General features: G+C 41.1%; 1 pseudogene; it reads left to right on the top strand.

Annotated features, from left to right (window-relative positions):
- The window catches only part of LOC123185541 (probable RNA-dependent RNA polymerase 2), a 34,378-nt pseudogene extending 30,563 nt beyond the window's left edge, over positions 1-3,815 (top strand).
- The last annotated feature ends 1,044 nt before the right edge of the window (positions 3,816-4,859 follow it).

The following is a 4,859-nucleotide window of genomic DNA, read 5'->3' as shown; positions in this document are numbered from 1 at the left end:
GGGCGCGGCCCACGTGGCGGCGCGTGAGTGGGTGCGGCGGCGGGGCGGACAACGTCCGGCGCGGGCGGACACGTCCGGCCCGGCGCGGGGGAAGATGGATCTGTTTCTTTTTTTTAGGGTTTGGAGGAGGAAGACGAGATCCGAAATGGAGGGGGGTATAAATAGGCATAAGTGGAGCTAGGAGAGTCCAAATGAGGTGCGGTTTTCGGCCACGCGATCTTGATCGAACGACCGAGACGATGGAGCAAAGTTTGGTGGGTTTTGGGCCAAATTGGAGGGGTGTTGGGCTGCAACACACACGAGGCCTTTTCGGTCCCTCGGTTAACCGTTGGAGCATCAAACGAAGTCCAAATGATACGAAACTTGACAGGCGGTCTACCGGTAGTAAACCAAGGCCGCATGACAAGTCTCGGTCCAATACGGAAATGTTTAACCCCCACACACAAGAGGAAGGTAGAAATGACCACCGGAGGAGAACGGATCACCGGAATGCAAAACGGACAACGGGTAAAATGCTCGGATGCAAGAGAGGAACACGTATGCAAATGAAATGCGCATGATGACATGATATGAAATGCATGACACTCAAGCAATGACAACGCAACAACAACAACGAATAACTGCGCGACACCTGGCACATCGGTCTCGGGGCGTTACAGTTGGTCACCATGTTGCTGTGATACTTCTGTTTTTCCTTTGTACATTATATATTAGTCAGAAGTTGCGGTTATAGGGCGAGGTAGAAATTTGAAGAAGGAAGCTCTAGATGTACTTCCTCCCTCAATACTTGCGCGAGCTGAAAAATTGACAAGTTCTCGAGTCAGTAAACTAGAGAACCATCACAGTGGTCTGGTTTGCAATTATGCGTTAGAGCTCATAATGTAAGACGGATAGTGGTGCGACTTTTATTTCCACTCCTATAAATATCTCAGTTGGTGGTTACTAATTGGAATGAAATGAATATGAAGCTTATCTGATGAATACACATCACCGTTACTTTTCTGAATTTACTGATTGTCATACTTCTTAGACTATAAGTTGGTGAGGCGCAACACTCTTTTAATTCTTTCTATAATTCTGAAGTTAGTAAAATATATATTATCTTGACTAATGTTAATTTACTATTTGTTTCAGCTCATGTATGCACCAAGGATATGCACAACAGTTTCTGGGCCTGCAGTTTATTCAAGGTTCTCAGATGACCGCTTTCATGCATGCAAGGAGGATGCAAAATTTACCTGGGTCAGAGCACTAGATTTTACACCCAACCACTCTTTTGGGAAGTGTTCAACTCTTGCCCTCGTACTTGATGAAGGTGCACCGGTGTCATTTATTCTCAACAGCTTGCCTTTGTCAGGAGAATTAGGGGAATTGGTCATTTCTTCAATGGAATTTTTTGGCCCGTCGTCCAAAGTCGTTCCCCTTGTTGACTGCCCAAGTGGTTGTTCAGTGTCATATGAAGTTCTTTTTCGTCTCAATTCTCTTGTTCACATGGGGAAGATAGTTGCCAAGGATGTTAATGCTGATCTGTTTAAAGCTCTTGAAGAAATACCAGTTCATATTTCAAGGAGGATTTTTGAGAAAATGAGCAAGTTAGACTTTACATGCTATGAACCTTTGCAATTCATCCAGTAGGAGGCTCATAGCAGGAAGAGGAGCCATGATGGTTTGCTTTCCAGTAAGACTGAAGGTGAAGGAAAGTTAATGATGTGTTACAGAATTCACATCACTCCATCCAAAATATACTGCTTGGGACCTGAGGAAGAAGTATCAAGTTATGTGGTTAAGCATCACAAACAGTATGCTTCTGACTTTGCTAGAGTTACTTTTGTAGACGAAGACTGGAGTAAGCTTTTTCCAGATGCTATCTCAGCTAGAACTGGACGAGGGTTCTTTTCTCAACCCTTGAAAACTGGCCTATATCATCGTATTTTATCCATCCTTAAAGAAGGATTTTCCATTGGTCCAAAGAAGTATGAATTCCTGGCCTTCTCAGCAAGTCAGCTTCGTGGAAGTTCTATTTGGATGTTTGCTTCTAATGACTCCCTGAAGGCCGAGGATATAAGAAGGTGGATGGACAACTTTGAAGATATTCGTTCAGTATCTAAGTGTGCGGCTAGAATGGGCCAGTTGTTCAGCTCCTCCAGACAAACACTTGAAATCCTACCACGGGATGTAGAAGAGATTCCAGATATTGAAGTCACAACTGATGGCAGTAAATACATATTTTCTGATGGTATCGGGAAGATCTCTGAGAGACTTGCTAAAGAAATGGCTTGCCGAATTGGATTAGACTATACTAACCCTCCTTCAGCTTTTCAAATAAGGTATGATGGCTACAAAGGAGTTGTTGCTGTCAACCCTGATTCCTTTCGTAATCTTTCTCTGCGACCTAGTATGAAGAAATTTGAATCAAAGAGCAGGATGTTTAACATTACAAGTACCCGCAAATCCCAACCATGCTATATGAATCGTGAAGTTATCTCTCTCCTTTCAACTTTGGGGATAAGAGATGAGATATTTGAGTCTATGCAACAGAATGATATGCGTGAGTTAGATGAAATGCTGACCAACAGAGAAGTTGCTCTCTCTGTTCTGGGGAAAATTGGTAGTGCAGAAACAAAGACAGCATCGAAAATTTTACTGCAAGGCTATGAACCAAGTTTAGAGCCTTACCTGTTGATGATTCTTAAGGCCCATCAGGATAATAGGCTGACTGACATAAGAACTAGATGTAAGATTCATGTTCCGAAAGGCCGTGTTCTTAATGGTTGTTTGGATGAAACAGGTGAATTAGAATACGGTCAAGTGTACATCAGAATTACAAAGAACAGCAAAGAGCAGAAGGATAATTGTCAGCCATATTTTGCTGAAGATAATGGAAAAGAGAAAACAGCAGTTGTTGTTGGAAAAGTTGCAGTATCGAGAAATCCTTGTCTCCATCCTAGTGACATCAGAGTACTTGAAGCTATCTATGACCATGGTTTGTACGCTAAGAACCTGGTTGATTGTGTTGTCTTCCCCCAAAGAGGAGAAAGGTAATGTCGTATGTTATACTGAAACTGAAAGACGGTCATCTAGAGTTTATATTGCTCTGGCAATGCTTTCAGAGGAGCTCAAATCTCTATTGAAGTGTTTGTCAGCATGTTCGTTTCCATGTCAGATTGATATCCCCTCATGTTACGTACTTACATCTCTACCTATTGATGGACGTTGACAATGCTTGCTTTCTCCTTCAATTAATCTTTGATGTTTAATAGTCCTCGTTCATATAGACTTTAATCTTTGATGTTAATCAGGCCTCATCCAAATGAATGCTCCGGGGGCGATTTGGATGGTGACCTCTATTTTATCACTTGGGATGAGAAACTGATTCCAGAGAAGGTTGATTCACCTATGGACTACACTGCAGCAAGGCCACGCATAATGGATCATGTTGTTACACTTGAGGTATATTCCTCGTTGTTTATTCATTTTAACTTATCATACTAGGTTGTTGCTGCTAATTTTTACCGAAGATTGTTTTATTTGACTAATATCAAGTTTTGTACTTGCAATTGTAAATATAATCAAAATATCGGTTTTTTCACGATCTGTAGCATTTCAATAATACTAGAAGAAAATGTGCGCTTCGCCGCACCGTTTTCCATTTTTATGCCATGTTTCCTGTTATAAATCATCAAAGAAGGAATTCTTTAAACAAAACTTCTGATGCAAACAAATCACAGGCTAACATTGTTCATTTTGAACAACTTTTTATTGCTTGCCTATTTGTTCATGGGCTCCCAGAGAACCTGACAAGATATATTAGCTAGGTTTTGAAGTTGACAAAATGGGAAGGAAAAACTGCAGTGTAGGATCTACTCCAGTAGACTGAACAACAAAGCTGACCTCCTGGAAGCATCGATTAAAATAAAGATGATCTTGAATAAGATAGCCAGTAAAGAAACCAAAACATGCAAACAAGTTTGTGACCTGAACCAATTGAGCTTCAGTGAGATGAGTGAAACCAATGGCATTGGCAACCTCCCAATAAATTCTAGTGTAAGGCAGATCATCATTCGCAGTATCAGTAGGAAGTTATCCAAAGTTACGTTTAGTATATGAGCGTATATATAAAAATTCATAAGTGTCACAAGACCATCAAATAAACTTACATCTTCAAGCAAGCTTGATTCCTCGAGAGCATTCATCAAAGCATAATCACACAATTCATGAAATATTATTCTTCCAAAACGAAAAAGACAGTGGCTATGTCTTGCACAGGGCACATACTTTCAGACACGCTATGGAAGCATATTAAATAAAAGAAGGGTCGTTCCAAAAAGTAGAGATTTTATTATTGCCAATCATATAGACTTTCCGAGACAAATCTTCCCCATGTCAGAGAAGGCACATCCACAAATGAAGATATATTTTTCATATCAACCTGCAAAAACAAATTAATATGCATCTCACAGTAGACTGCTTGCGTATGCGCAACTCACCATTGTAATGGAAGGTGCTGATTACAAATTTAAAGTATAAACACCCAACCAAACTGCCGCCCCGCGGAGCACCGCGAAGTAGAAGCCCTCACACCGGCGTGTCAGCTTCCAGTTACACAATGGCAGTAGCAAAGTGTATCCTGCACCCCATGGCTACCGCCTTGCAGGGACCGTTTCCCCTTATCAGCATAACTGACACATAATTGCATAAATTATAGCAAGAAGCAAGATAAAGAGCTTATCTTTGAAGTTTGATTGATTAATTGGAGAGCACTGCATTATAGGTTGTTGAAGCACACAAAAGGAATAAGGTGTCTGTCACCTAGTCAGAAAACATAATATCCATAACAGGTGTAGTAAGTAGAGTTCTGA

Source organism: Triticum aestivum, chromosome 2A, assembly GCF_018294505.1.
Source record: "Triticum aestivum cultivar Chinese Spring chromosome 2A, IWGSC CS RefSeq v2.1, whole genome shotgun sequence".
NCBI lineage: Eukaryota > Viridiplantae > Streptophyta > Magnoliopsida > Poales > Poaceae > Triticum > Triticum aestivum.
The sequence above is the reverse complement of the archived record's forward strand: the minus strand, read 5'-3'. Positions and strand labels throughout refer to the sequence as shown.